At 44.0% G+C, this 21,434-nt stretch overlaps 2 long non-coding RNA genes across 3 annotated transcripts in view; one reads left to right on the top strand and one right to left on the bottom strand.

Annotated features, from left to right (window-relative positions):
• The window catches only part of LOC310706738, a 335,070-nt gene that overhangs the window by 31,210 nt on the left and 282,426 nt on the right, over positions 1-21,434 (bottom strand). Inside the window, exon 2 of the long non-coding RNA XR_014526132.1 lies at positions 17,999-18,467. This is a non-coding gene — a long non-coding RNA (uncharacterized lncRNA). The remainder of the gene's footprint in view (positions 1-17,998; positions 18,468-21,434) is intronic.
• Positions 6,910-10,065, top strand: LOC310707767. 2 transcript variants are annotated; one of them, XR_014526729.1, is made up of 3 exons: positions 6,910-7,088; positions 8,181-8,335; positions 9,986-10,065. It is a non-coding gene; the product is annotated as an uncharacterized lncRNA (long non-coding RNA). The 2 variants fall into 2 exon arrangements; XR_014526730.1 differs by having other exon boundaries at positions 9,972-10,060.

Here is a 21,434-nt window from a genome sequence, read left to right as displayed (position 1 = left end):
GTTTGCTTTTTTTATTCCAACCAAGAGGTATATAAAGAGTGTTAAGTAAAGTAAGTAAGTAAATAAATAAATAAAAGTCTGAAAAGTATCTCGTTTAGTCACGGACTTTGACGAAAATCTCAGTGTCAAACTTATCCCAATCTCAATGAGAATCAAGGTTTGGGGGTTTTTTTTAAAAAAAATTGTTCCACTAAAAATATGAACCATTCTCACATATCATATGCATTAGTATACACATAATTATGAAAATAATATTACATGCCTGTTATACACATACACACTCTGGCTTTTCTGAAGTAACCAGCACAGGAAGTTATGTCCAGAACTTCATATAACTTTTCTAAAAATACTTCAGTATTAATAATTGCATAATATAGCAATGCTTGCAAAATTATGCTGCAGAAGTATAATACCAGATGTGGCTTGACTCTTACTCTATGCATAATGTATATATTTTTATATATATAGCCAGGCCTTTAAAAGAGAAGGCAGGAGCAGCGCTGTCACAATCAGACACTCGGTGCAAGACGCAGTTCAGGGCGGGCAAAGCTCTGCTTGACACTGCCAAATTCCATTCATAAATGCATGTAGAACAAATTCTTCCTCCATCGCTCAGCTTGTTTCCCTCTAGGAAGCCCAATGTTCTCCTCTTGTTGCCCTTAGGATGTCTTAGGACGTCTTGGTGCCCATTGAAGGTTTTGCATAGACATCATGGCCAGTAGACACTGAAAGACTTCTCCTCCTCTTCCTCCTCTTCCTCCTCTTCCTCCACCACCACCAGCTATAACCAAATCATACGGTAAGCATATTCCATACACAAATTATGTTGCCGTGTGCCACATTGTGCATTGTCTTCTCTGGGCTGATTTTGTGGCCGGTCAAGTTTTTTTGTTATAACCCTGAGTTATAGTAGTGTGGAAGATGCACGGGAAACATTATCTCAGATTTTATATACCTCACTTTATCAGGCACCCAGGTAAACATCTTTAAGAACAGCAGAAAAGGGTTAAGAAAAAGAATAGGTCCCTGCCAGAGAGGAATGGCAAGCTAAGCTGATGGACTACGCTGAAATAGCAAAGCTGATTGGAAAACTCAAGAACCAAGAGGACAAAAACTTTAAAAAAAGAATGGGGGGAGGGATATAATTTATCTAGGAGACCAGTGAAAGCAGATGAAAACATTGTTGTTTAGTCGTTTAGTCGTTTAGTCGTGTCCGACTCTTCGTGACCCCATGGACCAGAGCACGCCAGGCACTCCTGTCTTCCACTGCCTACCGCAGTTTGGTCAAATTCATGTTCGTAGCTTCGAGAACACTGTCCAACCATCTCGTCCTCTGTCGTCCCCTTCTCCTTGTGCCCTCCTTCTTTCTGGAGGTCCGTTCTTAAACTGAAACTGTTCTTAACCTGAAGCACCACTTTAGCTAATGGGGCCTCCTGCTGCCGCCGAGCCGCCGGACCACGATTTCTGTTCTCATCCTGAAGCAAAGTTCTTAACCCGAGGTACTATTTCTGGGTAAGCGGAGTCTGTAACCTGAAGCATCTGTAACCTGAGGTACCACCTTGGGTTACATATGCTTCAGGTTACATACGCTGCTAACCCAGAAATAGTTTGCTTCAGGATGAGAACAGAAATCGTGCTCCGGCAGTGCAGCGGCAGCAGGAGGCCCCATTAGCTAAACTGGTACCTCAGGTTAAGAACAGTTTCAGGTTAAGAATGGACCTCCAGAACGCATTAAGTTCTTAACCCGAGGTACCACTGTATATGATTTGACCTTCTTAGCAGTGATTTCACTATTCTTCATTCAACACAGAGAACTATTACTTCCCAGAATCTTAGGTTTTTGTTAGTAGGTAAAGGTAAAAAAGGTAAAGGAGCCCTGGATGGTTAAGTCCAGTCAAAGGTGACTATGCAGTTGTGGCACTCATTTCGCTTTCAGGCCAAGGGAGCTGGCGTTTGTCCACAGACAGCTTTCCAGGTCATGTGGCCAGCATGACTACACCGCTACTGGCACAACGGAACACTGTGATGGAAATCAGAGAGCACGGAAACGCTGTTTACCTTCCTGCCACAATGGTACCTATTTGTCTACTTGCACTGGGGTGCTTTCGAACTGCTAGGTTGGCAGGAGCTGGGACAGAGCAACGGGAGCTCACCCCCGTCACGGGGATTCGAACCGCCAACCTTCTGATTGGCAAGCCCAAGAAGCTCAGTGCTTTAGACCACAGTGCCACCTGCATCTGTTAGTATTTGAAGATGGCTGCTTGGGGGTTTATTTAACCCCACATACTACAGGAAACCACGGAAGCTGAAAGAAGTCTATTTTTAAAAAAAGTGACAGAGAGGTTATTTTCCATTTTGCACTTGTGGTCCTATTTTTAAGATGTGTTTATATTTTCTTTCTTCTTGCCTGGTATCAATCTGTCTCTCCTGGAATGGTTAAGAAGGGCTTGACTTTCAAGCAGCTGGTTTATGACTCACTGGAGTTTGCGGCGTGTGGTTTTTCCCATCGTTGCTGCTCCCTCTTTCCCAACTGGTGGGAAAGTCAGGGCGGGCTTTTCAGGGTCATTCAGATTATTTCAGCACATGAGTGTTAGGATAGCTTTACACATTTACAACCTGAAAAGGGACGGCTTGTTTTGTTTTGTTTTTAAATGATATTTATTGGGAAAAAAATTAAATTACAAAAGAAAACAAGGTAGAAAAAAAAGAAAGAAAAAACCAAGAAAAAACAAACCACATCAAACAATACAAATTAATCAAAATCAAAATCAAAAAATAACACAACATGATCAAAAGACAAAAATATACCACAAACATTTAAAAACAAATCCAATATTCTCAAATCCTTAACTGTCATTACCTTCTTTCTTTGACCTCCTCCTCCTCCCTTTTTTTGTATCCTAGTTGTTAATTGTCGCAGCAAATCCTTTCCATATTTCATAATATTCTGTCATTACATTACCTTAATCTATTTTAATCTTATCTTACTTTAAAAAACCTTAAAGCTTAAAACTTAAATCTTTTACCAATTTCTCATAACCATAATATTCTTACATAATTCTTTAAATATTTTTACTAAAGCCAAATAATTTCGTTCCAACATTTTTCTAACATTCATCAATTTTGTAGAACACTCCTAATAAAAAACAATAAAAAAACAATCCAATCTTCATCCAGCGTCTCTTCCTCCTGGTACCGGGTTTTGTCAGTCCTTTCTATCCCATCAATCTAGCACATTAACCTGGTAATCTTATATCCGAGGCCCTTAAGTCCCTTCCATGTCTCTTCTTCATATTTATAGCTATATTTTCCTTTGTCTCCTGCTCCTTTCAGTCGTGGGAACTCCAGCTTAACAATGTTTTTGACCCTTCTCGACAAATCAGCCCCTTTTCCATAGTCGACACTGAACTCCATGTGGTATTTAAGAACCTGTTTCAAAGTCCCTCCAAAATTAAGAGCCGAAAAGGGACGGCTTGAACACAACCTTCAGCACTCCCCGGATTTGCTTCAGTGGAAAGCTGGCCATCTTCCCCCTCCTACCCCAGTTTTGTATTTTCAGCAGCTGCCTGACATGCAGAAATTAAGGCTGTGCACACAAGTATACCTTTAAAGCACAAGTGAAGCACATTATTTGCCTCTATGAATTCTGGGCACTGTAGTTTGTTAAGGGTTGCTGGTAACTGTAACTCACTGACCCTCCAAGTTTCCCTATTTTCCAGGGACAGTCCCAAATTCACAGAAGCCGTCCCAGTTTCTGAATTGATCCCAGATATCTTGCTTTTTCTTAGGATGACCCTATTTTAATCAGAGAAATGTTGGAGGGTATGGACACGGGTGGCGCTGTGGGTTAAACCACAGAGCCTAGGACTTGCTGATCAGAAGGACGGCGGTTTGAATCCCCGCAACGGGGTCAGCTCCCGTTGTTCGGTCCCAGCTCCTGCCAACCTAGCAGTTCGAAAGCACGTCAAAGTGCAAGTAAATAAATAGGTATTGCTCCGGCGGGAAGGTAAATGGCGTTTCCATGCGCTGCTCTGGTTCACCAGAAGCGGCTTAGTCATGCTGGCCACATGACCCAGACACTGTCTGTGGACAAACGCCGGCTCCCTTGGCCAATAAAGCGAGATGAGCGCCGCAACCCCAGAGTCAGCCACAACTGGACCTAATGGTCAGGGGTCCCTTTACCTTTATTGAGTTATAGGACCCCTGAGCCAAGGAGATAAGTAACCATACAACCTTTAGAACACATCTGTAGGCAGCCCTGTATGGGGAAGTTTTTTTGATGTTTAATGTTTATTATTATTATTATTATATGTTGGAAGCCACCCAAAGTGGCTGGGGCAACCCAGTCAGATGGGCAGGATAATAATAATAATAATAATAATAATAATAATAATAATAATAATAATAATATAGGACATCCCTATTTTCATCGCAGAGATTTTGGAGGATGTGAACTCTGTGAGGGGTCAACTACAGCACCCAGAATTCTTTGAGGGAAAGAGTGTGTTAAAAATGGGCTTTAAAGGTCTCACGTGTACCGAGAAAATTTTGCTGACATGGAAGTGAAGGGGGGAGAATTCACTCCAATAAACCTGCCCCAAAAGAAGAAAAGAAGAAGAAATAATGGGCACCCCAGAAACATCCTTGTGGGTCTTCAAGCCCAGCTATGTTTCTTATGTCCGTCTCTGCAACCTGCTCTCAAGGCATGTTCAGCTCAGCTGATCGATTCACCTTTGCCGTCCCTGCCTTTGCTTTCTGGGTAAACTCTGCCGTTTCAGCCAAAGAGGTTCAGAAGTTCCCTGACTTCCAAAGGCTTCTTCCAAAGTTAATGGTTCGTCAAGGTGGATCTTAATCGCCAGGTTTCAAGCTCTGCACAGATGTCACTGTAGAATGCTGAGGCAAATTCCACCTTCCCTTCCTAAGCAGGCAGACTGGCTGGCCATGCGATTTTAAGTCACACCGGCATAAAAAACGACAGGCGGCTAAGCCTTTCTGGGTGACACTTGGCATGGGCCTTGGGATCAAACGTAACACCAGAGAGAGCCCACCTTACTTTACATGCCCCACTTAACCAACGGGTGCTTCCCTAAACATCTGGGTTCTTAAAGGTGATTCGTGACAACAAGGCATTTTTTCAGAATTCATAGCTGAAGAGCTGATCCAAATTACGCCCAAGTTGGGTGGTACATGACTCCAGTCAAGCTTGCAAAAATATATCATTTGCCCGATAACAAATGTTGGAAATGTAAAGAAGTTGAAGGTACCTTCTTTCACCTTTGGTGGACGTGCCCAAGGATCAAGGCCTTCTGGGAAATGATATATAATGAACTGAAAAAGGTATTTAAATATACTTTCCCGAAGAAGCCAGAGGCCTTCCTCTTGGGCATAGTTGGCCAATCGGTGTTAAAGAGGGACAGAACTTTCTTTATGTATGCTACAGCAGCAGCAAGAATTCTTATCACAAAGCACTGGAAGACACAAGATCTACCCACCTTGGAAGAATGGCAGATGCAACTAATAGACTATATGGAGATGGCGGAAATGACTGGCAGAATCCAAGACCAGGGAGAAGAGTCGGTGGAAGAAGATTGGAGGAAATTTAAAATGTATTTGCAGAAATATTGTAAAATTTTTGAATGCTGAGGACATTGAAATGAATTGCAGGGGTTTTAGCAACAAGGTAAAACGTAAGATTGGATCAATAACAGATAGACTAACAGGAGATGAATTTGCTGAACCAATTTTTAAAAGGGATACAAAAATGGGAGACAAGAGGAAGTCAGGAAAATAAGTTAACTAAAGAGGAGAAATTAAGAAAGAGGGAATTTTTGTCTTTTTATATGTTTTTTTTTCTTTTTCTTTTTTCGTGTTAAATGTCTGTATTTTTGTATTTTATAACTCTGTACCTTTTTCTTTTTTGTGCTTAATGTGTGTATTTTTGTATTTTATAATTTTGTATTTTCTTCGTTTTTTGCATTTGTCTAAACCTTTTTATCGTGAAAACCTAATAAAATATTATATATATAAAAAACAAACTATGCCCAAGTTGGCAAAGTGTGTTCTCCCTAAAATGAGAGCACGGGTTGCGGTGTGGGCCGCCAGCCCAGTCCTCTGTTGGCAGGCAGGTTAATGGCTATTGCCTGGTGCAATAATTGGCTGACCGGATTGCTGGGGCAAATTGCATGTAGCAAATTGGTGGGTGGGACCATGGTCTTTCAATATTGGGGCACTCTGCCTTTTGCTTTCTCTTTCGCTGAGTGCAATGGATCGCCCGCCCGCCCTGTGTTCCGGTTGACCTTGCTTTGCCTGTCATGGGGTCGTCTGCCTTGTTGCAGGGGCCTAGTAGGAATTTTGCTATTTGGCTGATTGGCTGGTGCCACTTGGTTTTTGCCTACTACTTAGCAATTCGTCACAATTTGTAAGGTTGCGATTAGGCACTGGTTATAAAAAGCTGGTGGTGGAGGGGTCAGGATAGGCTGTGCCTGCCCCTCCAGTGGCGCTGGAAGGGAATTCCGTTAAAGGAATCCTGGGGCTTGCCATGATTTCGTCCAATCCCTGAAATGGGACCAGGGCCGGCAAGCCTTGGGGAGCTGGTTGGGTGAGCGGTGAGGGACTGACGCTCAGCTCAACTGATCCCCAACATTGTCTTTCCCTTCACTGGCTTCCGATGGAGTTCAGAATGTCAGTTCTGTCCCTGGTGGGGGGGGGGGGACAGATAGTCATAACCAATGTCTAAGCAACCACTCACAGGTTTTGTATTTTAATAAAGTTGTGGCTAAAATAGTGCCCCAAAACCTAAAACTTAAATTACGTGTGTTGTGTGAATTATTTTGAGGGGTGGCTTGGGGACGTTGACACGCAACATACATTAAAAATAATGTATGCCCTTTTTGCGGAAGCCTTCTCTGAACCAGACCTGGGATCCAAGAAGTTAGGCTGAAGGCAGGTCAACCTGACCCAAGCTGAAAGCAGTCTTGTGAAAGGTTCTGGAGATCTCCCCCAGTGTGGTGGCTCTTTACACTTTGCCCACCCCTCCTCCTCCTCCTTCTCCTGCGTAAAAGTTATTGTCATATTCCATGGAGGTTCAGGTAGGCAGATGAATGGAAAGCGTTCCTCTCCATTACTAGCTGCACTTGACTGGAGTCTCATTACATTACGATGGTGCTTTAGCAGGCGAATGGGCCTCGCGTCTGGGTTCCGAGCACCCCTCATACCTCCCTGATAACGTAAATTACCCTCCGCCTCATTGCTTCAAATGATCAAACATCAAATTGCAAGTTAAAAAAAAAAGAAAAAAGAGGGGGGGAAGGAAGAAGGGGGGGGCGGAGAAACAAGAAAAGCTGAAGAGAAGTGCAGGTTGAATCTTGACAGTCAGCAATGGAGATGCATTCATGCCTCTTAAACGCTTGCTAAAGATGAATCCATTGAAAGCTCGAAGCACAGTAATTTTGCTGACATTACGGCACACCTGTAAAACCCAAACAAAGCTTTGTAACTCAGAGCCCCAGCCATCACGCGCCCGGATCTCATGTCTTTCGTTGTGGGCAGGCAGGCGAGGTGGTAACTGATCTCTCCCCATCACAGCCACAACTACTCAAGATAGATTCCCTCGATGTGCCTTGTTGTTGTTTTTGTTGTTGCTGCACAAAGTAGCTACTATTCCCTCAATGAAAAATCCCCCAACCATGCGAGAAGCTCCTCCAGTCTGAGCCAAGCTGAAAATAAAGTGTTGGGCCGGGGAGGAGGATATTGTGGGTGGGGGTGTCGCTTGGGCAATTGTTTGCTTGCATGCATGGCGAAGGGGGGGGGGGCGCGAAGGCCGGTCAACCCCACATCAAGAAATATGGATTTAGGGAGGGTAACGAGGCGCAGTCGAAAGAAGAAGCTGTATGTCTTTTCTCAGTATTTAAACGTGTGCTTAATGTGGTGCTCAGTGAAATGGCTAATCTGATAATGGGAAGAGTGTTTGCTGTAGTATTCTGTGAAATGTTTACCACAGTATTTCATGGGGATTGTGTTTGGTAAAAAAAAGAGAGAGAGAGAGAGCAGGAATCACTCTAGCGTACAGGAAAACGTTCATTGCACAATATAGTGGGGATGTTAAGAGGTTTATTTAGACGTGCATTTAGGGCAGTGTGGAAAAAGAGTTAAGCGTGGGGCATTTTATTAATATTTTTCAGGGTGGGGCTGAGTTTAACGTGCATGGAAATGACGAATAAGCAAAGTTACCGAGAGCTGGACATTGGAGCAGATCTTCGCCCGACTCCTAATATGACACGTTTGCTTAAGTACTTTGTCGAATTGAATTGGACTCATGGTTAAACAATCCAGCTAGGTGGGTAATTCATAATTCATTATACCATTTATCCAGCAGCTTTCTGCCTCCTCTCTGCTTGTTGATTGTCTCCGAGGCCGTTCCCTCACATCAACTCATTGTTCAGAATCATTCACTGGATAATTTCAGCCATGGAATAAACCTCTCGATCTGCAGCTCATTGGTAAATCATTTGCTATAAACACAAACTAGATACTTGGGGGGCCGAATACTCCAATAACGTAAATTGGTTTAATATCATCAGCTTCACTGGACTCACGCTGACTGAGGGCAACTGATCCTCACATTTAGAGGAGAGTTGGATTTGATTTGGTTGTGCAGGTCTCGCCATGATCTTCTGTTTTCTTCTGTTTTCTGGCCGGATAAAGATAAGGAGTTGTAGCCGAGCTCGCACGGGTTGACACCTGTGAACCACTCTCATCCAAAAGTATTGTGTGAATATCGTATTTTATTGGCACCCTGAAATATCCTGAACTGTGAGTCTAGAGCCAAACTGGCTCCTTGCAACTTTGCCAGGGAGCCCGTTGGTTTCTGAGGGTGGGAACAGATTGTCCCAGAAAGTTGAAGGTGTCGTGAAATCTGTTGAAACAATGTGACTATTTAATTTGAAGTCCATTTGTTAAAAAATTGGGAATTGAATAAAAATTACATTGTAAAAAAAAAAAAGCCTGTATAATCTGGTCAAAGACAACCTAAGGATAAAAGAGATGGGTGTGTCTCCCATGGGTGACAATGGCTAAAAGCAATTATTGGTACCCAACCTAATTCTTTTTTTATTATTATTAACAAAAATAGCTTAATTCTTACAAGATGTTTGGGGGTGTCATCAGAAACGCAGGTGTGTGGCCTGTACCTTAATACCATTATACTACTTTGGTAACATGTTCTTAGGCTGTGAATTTGAGATGCCCCCATATTAAATTTGCTAACATTTGTGGCCTGAATCGGAGCAAGATGTACTTTGGTTCAACCAGATCCATGAGAGTCCCTGAAATAAGGTAAAAGGTAAAGGATCCCTGGGTGGTTAAGTCCAGTCAAAGGCGACTATGAGGTCATGGCACTCATCTCGCTTTCAGGCTGAAGGAGCCGGCGTTTGTCCATAGACAGCTTTCCGGGCCATTTGGCCAGCATGACTAAACCACTTCTGGCACAACGCGACACGGTGATGGAAACCAGAGCGCACAGAAACTCCGTTTACCTTCCCGCCACAGCGGTACCTATTTATCTACTTGCACTGGTGTGCTTTTGAACTGCTAGGTTGGCAGGAGCTGGGACAGAGCAACGGGAGCTCACTCCATCGCAGGGATTTGAATCACCGACCTTCTGATCGGTAAGCCAAAGAGGCTCAGTGGTTTAGACCACAGCGCCATGTCCCCGAACCCCTAAAATAGCCCTGAATAATCAAAGGTTTTTATCCCTCCTGCAACAACTCACTCTTACTTTATGAGCATAACATCAGTATCTGACCTGAGACCGTGAGACCCAGAGCTGGTAAGAGGTTACCTGGCTGCCTACTTGCCGGAAGATACGAAAGATGCGAGGGTCTAACTCCTCAACAGTTTTCAACTTTTCAAGATTCATTTGATGACAATGGTTAATTGATGTCTGCTTTTAACTTTTGTATGGTCTTATGCAGTCCTATTTTTCTAGAAAAAGAGGTACCAGAATTCCCCCTTGTTCTCTTCTAATGGCAATGGTTTCCACCTGAGAGATGCCAGATGTGAGCCCTGGCGAGTTCCAGCTAGGGAAAAAAGCCTGGTTTTATGTTTGATTGCTGTAAGCTGCTTTGACTCTTTTAGGACACAGCGGTATATAATTTTTTTATATAAATAAATAAATATTCCCCAGCCCCGCTGAAGCTAATGGGAGGAATTTTTTTAAAGTATTATTATTATTATTATTATTATTATTATTATTATTATTATTTACTGTTATTCGTCCAAGGATCACAGGGCAGTTTAAAGTATAAAGTTGTATAAAGAAGAACGTCACCAATGAAAATCAGAAGAAAAGGAACCCAAGCAGGACTGTGGATCAGACAATTTGTCCGCTTGGCGAATACTTCCCACAACCTAGTGGGAATGCTCCAAAATAAGCAGTTGTTGTTTTTTTACCATGGCATTGACGTATTTGTGATCAAGTGTGATTGCAGTACTGCTGTGGTCGGCAGTGTTGCCAGCTGACCAAAAGAAACTGACCTAGCCCGCTCTTGTGCTTTCAACAGTACCTCGATCAGAAATCAGTTGGTGATGCTCTTCAGAGTCACGAGATAAATAATTGCTACAGATCCGTCTCTTTTTCAAGGGGAGAGTTACAAAGTTGGCACCTAGCCTTTCTTGTGTCTTATGATAAGAGCTGCAGCTTGCGTTTACAAAATAATGCCCATTCTCCCTTGGAAAGTTGGTCCGTGAACCACTAACTTTTCTACAGCTAGTTTTAAAATAAGTCCTCTGTGTGTTTAAAAAATCTAATATAATTTTCAGCCAAAATGTCCTTGGGAAGAACAAAACATTTCCCTGTTTTCAATAGCAGGGTGTGTGTGTGTGTGTGTGCTGAAATACAGACATATTTTGGAGGAAAATCTGGAATATTTCCATTGGAGCGGAACCCCACAAAGTGTTTTTTATTATTATTATTATTATTATTATTATTATTATTATTATTATTATTAAATGAGTTTCATCCACAAAATATAACTCCCCCTTCACACACACACACACAGCCCTGTTTGGAATATGCAGACAGTAGCCTTGATGCTTTTGAAAATAATGAGCATTTTTATAGCTTCCCTTTGTCTATCATATAAATCCAGGCCTTACAAAATATGGTTATTAAGGATTCTGTGGCATGTTTTGAAACAGGAGGGTTGTTCTAGCAGTCACAGAGGCTTGGCTACATTCCAGCATGTATAATTACATTCTCTTGGTCTCTCCACTATCTTTCAGTTCTACCGGGTTGGCGAGTATTTGGGGGGGGGGGGCGACGAGAGAGAATGACTTTTTGCTTTGCACTCCAGAACATCTCCTGCCTAGTGCTTTGACTACAGAGAGGCTGCTATGATCCTACTCTGGAGGTGGCTGCTTTTGGTTGACAAGGGAAATAGGAGCCAATATATTTTCTTCAGTTTATTTTACCGTAATAATATGCTGCATTTAAAGTTCTCCTTTTCTCGTTTCAGGGCTTTCAGGGTCCAGTTATTAGAAAAGAAATCCATTTGATTCACTTTTACATTGATTAATTTGTATTGTCTCGGTTTCCCACTCCATTTTAGGGGAAAAGACTAATAATAATAATAATAATAATAATAATAATAATAATAATAATAATAATAATAATATGCTACACATCTGATTGGGTTGCCCCAGCCGCTCTGGGCGGCTCCCAACAAAATATTAAAAACACAAGACAACACCAGCCTTTAAAAACTTCCATGATTATCCTAAGGATGGAGAAGTTGGTCAATTTGGGTTTGTCTGCTTTTTATTTATTTTTACAATTTTCATATCAATTTGCCACATTTCTGAATCAGGATGCATGGGGGGGGGGAAATACTCATGAATATTTGTCTGTACTTTAATGTTCTTCTAATATACACATTATTGTGTACAGTGTTGCCTAGTTTACACAGTTTTGCAAGCAATTTCCCCTTTATTGCACTTTGTATACTATTTTCGTGATTCTTGGTGTGCACATATACTTCATTTTCTTGCTTGGAGAAGCGCAAATTTCCAAATATAGCTGTGTTCCAGTTCATATATTGTTTTGAAATGTGAAAACCAGGTGAATTCAGATTAAAATACAAACTGAACCTATTTCTTGCCATACCTCAAGCCCCATTTTTCAAGGATAAGGTGGGTTCCTGTGTCTCCAGTCTTGCTCCTTAAGTCAAAAAACTGGATATATACCGTATTTTTTGTTCTATAGGACACACTTTTTCCCCTTCAAAAATGAAGGGGGAATGTGTGTGCATCCTATGGAGCGAAGACGCCATAGCCCCGCGACCCTCTCCTGGCTGGAGAGGTGACGCGCGGCTATGGCAGGAGCCTCTACAGCCCCGCGTCACCTCTCCAGCCGGGAGGGCACTCGCGGGGCTAAAGCAGCCCCCCGCGACCCTCTCCCAGCTGGAGAGGTGACGCGCGGCTATAGAGGCTCCTGCCATAGCCGCGCGTCACCTCTCCAGCCGGGAGAGCACGTGTGGGGCTAAAGCAGCCCCCCGCGACCCTCTCCCGGCTGGAGAGGTGACGCGCGGCTATGGCAGGAGCCTCTCCGCTGCGCCTTTCCGCTGCTTCCTGACCTGCTCTTTGGGGCTGGTGGTGGGCTTCCCCCCGCCAGCCCCAAAGAGCAGGTCGAAAGGAACCTGAAGCCTGGAGAGCGAGAGGGGTCAGTGCACACCGACCCCTCTCGCTCTCCAGGCTTCCAAGGTAGCCGCCTGAACGCACCTTAAACGGTACCTTGTTTTAGAGCAGGAAAACAAGGGGGGGGAAAGTTCTCCCCCTCTCTGTGCAGCGCCTCCTGCCGCTTCACTGAAGGGGCGCTGGGCAGAGAGGGGGAGATTTTTTTTTTCTTGTTCTCCCCCTTCTAAAACAAAATGCGTCCTATTGTCCGGTGCGTCCTATGGTGCGAAAAATACGGTACATAGCATAAGAATCTTCACCAAGCTGCAACTATTACTCTTCCTTAACTGTAAAGATCCCATATCAAAGCTGGGAAGTAGTACCTCTAGGCTCTAACCAAGATATAGGATGGTGAAAGAAAGAAGAAATGTGATTTGTTTAAACCCGTCCGCTATAAAGCCAAGTGGTGACAATTGCTTTTTAGAGCATGTAGATCAGGTTTCGGGAACCTTTGGCTGTCCATGTGGCTGTACTACAACTCCCATCAGCCCCAGCAAGCATTGCAACAGTTGGGAGCTGTAGTTTGACAAGTGCCAGAAAAGTTGAGATGCAACTCAGCTTGTATCACTCGGAGAAGCGTTTTCATCTCGGGCTTGCCGATCGGAAGGTCGGCGGTTCGAATCCCAGCGACAGGGTGAGCTCCCGTTGCTCTGTCCCAGCTCCTGCCAACCTAGCAGTTCGAAAGCACGCCAGTGCAACTAGATAAATAGGTACCACTTCGGTGGGAAGGTAAACAGTGTTTCTGTGCGCTCTGGCACTCGTCACAGTGTCCTGTTGCTCCAGAAGCGGTTTAGTCCTGCTGGCCGCTGGCCACATGACTCGGAAAGCTGTCTGTGGACAAATGCCGGCTCCCTCAGCCTGAAAGTGAGATGAGCACCACAACCCCATTGTCACCTTTGACTGGACTTAACCATCCAGGGATCCTTTACCTTTGAGATAGTGCAATCAGACTTTTTAAAAAAGAAAGATGCTTTGTGCATCTGCGTCTCGTCTTGCCCCTTTCTAAAATGTATTAATTGGTGTGTGTTTTTCTTTTTTGTAAATCTACCAAAGAATGAAATAAAATTGGGATTAAGGGGTTTTCTTAGTGTAGTGTGTGTGCCGTGTCCCATTGGTGAAGTGGTGGCGGCACTTGCCCTTGTTTTGATAGGAAATTATAACAATAACAATAATAAATTATATGCAGCCCACTTGACTGGGTTTCCCCAGCCACTCTGGGAGGCTCCCAACAGAATACTAAAAGCACGACAAAATATCAAACACTAAAAACTTCCCTAAACAGGGCTGCCTTCAGATGTCCCCTAAAAGTCAGATAGTTGTTTATTTCCTTGACATCTGGTGGAAGGGCGTTCCACAGGGCGGGTGCCACTACCGAGAAGGCCCTCTGCCTGGTTCCCTGTAACCTCACTTCTCGCAGGGAGGGAACCGCCAGAAGGCCCTTGGCGCTGGACCTCAGTGTCCGAGCAGAACGATGGAGGTGGAGACGCTCCTTCAGGTATACTGGGCCGAGGCTGTTTAGGGCTTTAAAGGACAGCACCAACACTTTGAATTGTGCTCGGAAACATCCTGGGAGCCAATGTAGGTCTTTCAGGACTGGTGTTATGTGTTCTCGGTGGCCACTCCCAGTCACCAGTCTAGCTGCCGCATTCTGGATTAGTTGTAGTTTCCAGGTCAACTTCAAAGATAGCTCCACATAGAGTGCAATGCAGTAGTCCAAGCGAGAGATAACCAGAGCATGCACCACTCTGGCAAGACAGTCCGCGGGCAGGTAGGGTGATCAAAGGAGTCAGCCTCCCATGGCTAGGCATAGTTTTCCTTCTCATGAACCAGAGAGCAGTGCCAAGGTAGCTCAGTACCTCTTTGTTCTCTCCGGAGACAGGGGAGCACAAGCTCTGCCGCAATATGGGGCAGGATAGACGACTGTGGGGCTATGTGGAAGGCCATCGAAGATGACTCAGACCAGCAGAAGGGATAATAAGTTGGTAGGTTTGTAAAATTAAGGAATGTTGAAATGATGTTTGATTGAAAATAAGTGGTACTGGTAAAGAGATGTTTAAGAAAATGTAAATAGGGATTGATTATTGGAAATGGATATTTATAATAATAGGTTAATATATGGAGTAAGGATGAATGTTAGAGGGTAAGGATTTGCTGAATTTAATATTTGAACTGGAATACAAAATGGGAGGTGTGAGGAGGTCAAGAAACTAGTGAAGAAAATATAAGATTTGAAAATATTAATCTATTTTTAGTTTTGATTTTTGGCTTTTCTCTTTGTTCTTATTCTTTATTTTTTCTTCTTTCTTCTATCAACTGTTTTTCTACTGTGTATTTTTTATTTGTTTTGCTTTTGTAGTTTAAATGTTGGAATTTGTTTTTATTTTTTGTGAAACATTAATAAATATTATTTTTAAAAAATGAAAAAAGAAAAGAGGATGGTTACGATCCCAACCCCACCCCCCCAAAAAAATAAGTTGGTAGGTTTGACCTATGCATGTTATTCGTTTTTGTTTTTGTGGTGTGTGTTTTTTTTTAAAAAAAGAGGAGGGGAAAAAGCATTTTTACACCAGATCAATGCTTCCCTCAGCACTTTAATGCACCCCATTGGTGTTCTAAAACTCTAATGGTGCAGTCTGTGAGAAGCTGTCATTTATTACCCACAGATGGGGTGATAATTATTGACAAGATTGTAACTAATAATTAAACCCATTTGCTCCTTTTAAACAAGTTGGTGTGAATTATTTTCAGGGAGTTCTGCAGCAGGGCTGTGGTCACTCTTGCCTTGTGGGTAGAATTATAATTCAGGCCACCTGATGGTGGGGGGGGGGGGAGAGAGAGTGGATGCTCTGGACCAAGGAGACAATGCCCAGATTTCCCTACAACTCCTAGGCTGGGAAGAAGAAGAAGAAGAAGAGTTTGGATTTGATATCCCGCCTTTCACTCCCTTTTAAGGAGTCTCAAAGCGGCTAACATTCTCCTTTCCCTTCCTCCCCCACAACAAACACTCTGTGAGGTGAGTGGGGCTGAGAGACTTCAGAGAAGTGTGACTGGCCCAAGGTCACCCAGCAGCTGCATGTGGAGGAGCGGAGACGTGAACCCGGTTCCCCAGATAACGAGACTACCGCTCTTAACCACTACACCATACTGGGACCTCTCTGAACCGTTCTGTTGTGGATTGGAAAGGCTTCCTTTTAATGTTCTGCACCGTGCCTAGGACAGCAAGCAGAGTGCTCATAGAAAATAATGTCCAGTTGATTAATATATGTGTCATAAACGTGGGGGTTGCTCGTGCGCATGTTGGTGCCACTCCTGGCTGGGTTGCCTTGCTAAACCTTCCAGTCTGGGCAGCCCTACACTTCGTGGCTGTTCAGTCGCTAGCAGAATCCGTCAGTGGGCGTTTCTTAAACCTTTTCCAGCATAAAAGCTGTTTGACGCCAAGTCTCCTCCTACTCTCCCTGCGCAGGGTGGGTGTGGGTAGCGGAGGACCCGTGCTCTCCCCGCTGGTGTCCGGTGAAGAGTCCTGGAGCCCTCTCACCGATTCCCCCATCTGCCCCCCTTCATCCCTGGTGTTACGCTGATTTCCTTCCCCAGTTGATGAGCTCCCTCTCTCCCTGCTGGGTCCCTCTCCAGCATCACTTGGGAGCCTTCCCTCCACCTCTGGCTCCGATGTCAGTTCCCTGACAATATGAATCATTTCTAATCTGCTCCTCAGATGAAAAGGCAACTGGACCAGCTTGTGTAAGATCAACTGGAAACAAGAGATCGCCAGCCCACAGGGTTACAATCCAAAAGGCACAGCGCAAAAGGAAAAGGGGATGAGTAGGGAAGAGGAAAGAAAGCAAACTTAAGTGCCAGTTCTTAAAGTTCCATAGGACTTTTGTTGACCAGCTGGAATGGAAATTATCAACAGTAGTCCCCATCTCTCCCTCTTCTGCAATGGGTACTACATTGCAGAGATGGCTCAAAAACTTCGAGATTATTATAGATAAATCATCCTATTCAATGAAATCTGCACACATTTAATGGGGTTAATTTTATGTTTTCCTTTTACCTTGCCTTCTACGATGGACAGAGTGTGCATGGTCTTGTCACTTGGCCAAATATTAGAAGGAAAAACATGCATATTATCACCAAACTGAAATCTGCCCAGTGTGCTTGCAATCTGTATTTAACTAACATGCCCGTATTCCTTAATATTTCACCTATCTTTACTTCTGTCTTTTTGCTTAAACTGGGATTCAATAAGTAGCAGATCAACCAATATATTCCAGACTTTAAAAAGTTCATCGGACAATTAAAAAATGGCTAGGTTGCTTTTATACTGTCCGTTTGATCTGAAATTCCTACCTTTGGTTTATAGAGAGTTTAGCTCCTGTTATTACCAACCTGTTGCAGTCCAGTATTTTCCATGTTGCCTTCTCCATCTTTTCTCAGAGCTAATCCGTTGCACCATTGCTGTTGTTGTTTTGTAGTTGAAATATAATTGCAGCACTGCTCTGCCCACTGCGGGCTGGCAAAGTGCTGATGAGACTTCCCAGGGTTTTCTGTGCTTCTGAGCTTCCACAGCTTTTAATTAGTTGTTTTCTATTCACTCATAAGGGAACAACATAAGTGCATTGGACCTTAATTGGTTAGTTCCTGTTCCTGGTGGTTGTGGTAAGGTAAAGGTAAAGGGACCCCTGACCATTAGGTCCAGTTGTGACCGACTCTGGGGTTGCGGTGCTTATCTCGCTTTATTGGCCTAGGGAGCCGGTGTACAGCTTCCGGGTCATGTGGCCAGCATGACTAAGCCGCTTCTGGCGAACCAAAGCAGCGCACAGAACACCGTTTACCTTCCCGCCAGAGCGGTACCTATTTATCTACTTGCACTTTGACGTGCTTTCGAACTGCTAGGTTGGCAGGAGCAGGGACCGAGCAACGGGAGCTCACCCTGTTGCGGGGATTCGAACCGCCGACCTTCTGACCGGCAAGTCCTAGGCTCTGTGGTTTAACCCACAGCGCCACCCGTGTCCCACGGTGGCTGTGGTAGTTGCGTTCTAATGTCTGGTTTTCTTTTTGTACCCAGAATCACCACTCCATGTTCCCCACAGCATTTATCATGACTGCACAACTTAAAAGGGGGACGGGGACCATGAGCTGTATCTGCAAAGCAGTTGTTAAAGCCCTCTTCCTTGCAACCAAGAACATAAACTAACTGGCTAAGATGTGTTTCTGGTGTGTTGTTGTGTGACTGACCAGCAAAGCACCTAAAGGAGACAGTTTGAAGGACACTGACAAACTGGAACGTGTCCAGAGGAGGGCAACCAAAATGGTCAAAGGCCTGGAAAGGATGCCTTATGAGGAACGGCTAAGGGAGCTGGGCATGTTTAGCCTGGAGAAGAGGAGGTTAAGGGGTGATATGATAGCCATGTTCAAATATATAAAAGGATGTCATATAGAGGAGGGAGAAAGGTTGTTTTCTGCTGCTCCAGAGAAGCGGACACGGAGCAATGGATCCAAACTACAAGAAAGAAGATTCCACCTAAACATTAGGAAGAACTTCCTGACAGTAAGAGCTGTTTGACAGTGGAATTTGCTGCCAAGGAGTGTGGTGGCGTCTCCTTCTTTGGAGGTCTTTAAGCAGAGGCTTGACAACCATATGTCAGGAGTGCTCTGATGGTGTTTCCTGCTTGGCAGGGGGTTGGACTCGATGGCCCTTGTGGTCTATTCCAACTCTATGATTCTATGATTCTATGAAGCTATATTTAATGAAAAGGACATGGAGAAATTAAAATTTCACTGACTAGGACTTACCAGTAGGCGGCAAAAGACTAGGATCGTTGTGTTTGTCCAAATGTATGCCCCCAGTTTTAAAAAGGGGGAGTTGGAATTCAAGGTGTCTTATAATAAATGATCTTGCCTCTGGGGACAGATTTTCAGGGGAAAGGTAGCAATGTACTAAGTGCCATGTGGAGCTTGCATTTTAATTCTACTTCCTGCTGATTGTGGAAAAGCAATGTGTCAGCAACACAAAAGAAAGAGCCTCTTATTCAGGGGTGCAGTTGTGACACACGGTGTCTCAGTTCACATAGCCTGCGACATTTCTCTGATGAAAAATAGGGATGTCCCATTCCATAATGATAATTTTACTATTTATACCCAACACATTTTATTGGGTTGTCCGGGCACTCTGAGCAGCTTCCAACAAATGTAAAAAAAAATTAAACATTAAAAAAACACACCTCCCAATACAAGATTGCCTTCAGTCGACTCAAGTTTTGGATAATTCCATACCCTCCAACATTTCTCCAAAGAAAATAGGTACCATCACGGCTACTGGTCCCATCACCTCCTGGCAAACAGAAGAGGAAGAAATGGAGGCAGTGGGAGATTTTACTTTCTTGGGCTCCATGATCACTGCAGATGGTGACAGCAGCCACAAAATTAAAAGATGCCTGCTTCTTGGGAGAAAAGCAATGACAAACCTAGACAGCATCTTAAAAAGCAGAGACATCACCTTGCCAACAAAGGTCCGTATAGTTAAAGCTATGGTTTTCCCAGTAGTGATGTATGGAAGTGAGAGCTGGACCATAAAGAAGGCTGATCGCCAAAGAATTGATGCCTTTGAATTATGGTGCTGGAGGAGACTCTTGAGAGTCCCATGGACTGCAAGAAGATCAAACCTCTCCATTCTGAAAGAAATCAGCCCTGAGTGTTCACTGGAAGGACAGATCCTGAAGCTGAGGCTTCAATACTTTGGCCACCTCATGAGAAGAGAAGACTTCCTGGAAAAGACCCTGATGTTGGGAAAGATGGAAGGCACAAGGAGAAGGGGACGACAGAGGACAAGATGGTTGGATAGTGTTCTCGAAGCTACCAGCATGAATTTTACCAAACTGCGGGAGGCAGTGGAAGACAGGAGTGCCTGGCGTGCTCTGGTCCATGGGGTCACAAAGAGTCGGACACGACTAAACGACTAAACAACAACAAAGGAAAAGCGGGACATTCCGGGATTAAATCAAACACTGGGATGGCTTCTCTAACTCAGGGATGTCCCTGGGAAATAGGGGCGCTTGGAGAGTCTGAATTCATCCATTAACGGATGGAGGAGGAGTCATTTGGCCAACTCCCCTGATCTGTACTCACAATATAACATGAGCTGGAGCTTCCATATGAATCTCCGATTGTGCAAAGGCCCCATTTATATCATTTCTTCTCCACCTGTTTTGGTGGCCTGTGTGTGCCCAAGCATGAGCCCAACCTCACAAGTTATTATTTATTATTATTACAGACCCTCCAACTGTCCCTATTTTCCAGGGACAGTCCTGGATTTACAGAAGCCATCCAGGTTTTTGATTTGATCCCGGAATGTCCTGCTTTTCCTTAGGACGTCCCTATTTTCATTGGAGAAATGTTGGAGGTTATGGAGCAGACTTCCTCAACCTCAGCCCTCCAGATGTTTTTGGCCTACAACTCCCATGATCCCTAGCTAGCATATGGTTACCAGACATCCCCGTTTCCCATTGATAGTCCCCAGATTTACAAATCAGTCCCCATACAAAATCCATTGAAGTTGAGAAGTGTCCCCGGAATCATTGAAAAAAATCTGGTAACCTTAAGCTAGCAGGACCAGTGGACAGGGATGATGGGAATTGTAGTCTCAAAACATCTGGAGGGCCGAGATTGAGGAAGCCTGTTATGGAGTTATGTGACCCCCGAGCCAAGGAGATACAGTGGTGTCTCGCAAGACGAAAAGAATCCGTTCCGCGAGTCTCTTCGTCTTGCGGTTTTTTCGTCTTGCGAAGCAAGCCCATTAGCGGATTGGCGGATTAGCGCTATTAGCGGCTTAGCGGGCTTAGCGGATCATCTGATAAGTGGTTTAGCAGTTTAGCAGATCAGCTGATAAGCGGCTTAGTGGATCAGCTGTTAAGCGGCTTAGCGGATCAGCTGATAAGCGGCTTAGCAGATCAGCTGTTAAGCGGCTTAGCGGGTTAGGATCAGCTGATAAGCGGCTTAGCGGCTTGGGGAAAGGGGGGGAGGAAAAACCCCCCGCAGGAACTCGCAAGACATTTTCATCTTGCGAAGCAAGCCCATAGGAAATTCGTTTTGCGAAGCACCTCCAAACGGAAAACCCTTTCGTCTAGCGGGTTCTCCGTCTTGCGAGGCATTCGTCTTGCGGGGCACCACTGTAAGTCACTATAGAACATTTAGAAGACATCTGAAGGCAGCCTTGTATAGAGGAGGTTTTTTAGTGTTTAATGTTTTATTATGCTTTTGTATACGTTGGAAGCTGTCCCAGAGTGACTGGGGTATTATTATTATTATTATTATTATTATTATTATTATTATTATTAACAACAACACATCCCTATTGTCATTGGAGAAATGTTGGAGGGTATGCTATTATTCAGTGCTGTTTTCTGGGGAGAGACATGGGTATGCAAAGCCCTAAACACTTTGTGAATTTTTGTACTTTTGTCCATTTGCTGTATTTATTTTTCCCAATTTGAACGTTAAAATGGTGCTTTTCTTGAGTACCCCTAATCTTTTTTTTTAGGGGGGGGAGCACTGTTATTATTCATTAGATTTTATACAGTGGTACCTTGGGTTACAAATGCTTCGGGTTACAAACACTTTGGGTTACAAACTCCGCTAACCCGGAAGTAGTACCTCAGGTTGAGAACTTTGCCCCAGGACGAGAACGGAAATTGCGCCGCGGCGGCACG

This window comes from Podarcis liolepis (genome assembly GCF_965112155.1).
Source record: "Podarcis liolepis genome assembly, chromosome: 5".
In the NCBI taxonomy this organism is placed as follows: Eukaryota; Metazoa; Chordata; class Lepidosauria; order Squamata; family Lacertidae; genus Podarcis; species Podarcis liolepis.
The sequence above is the reverse complement of the archived record's forward strand: the minus strand, read 5'-3'. Positions and strand labels throughout refer to the sequence as shown.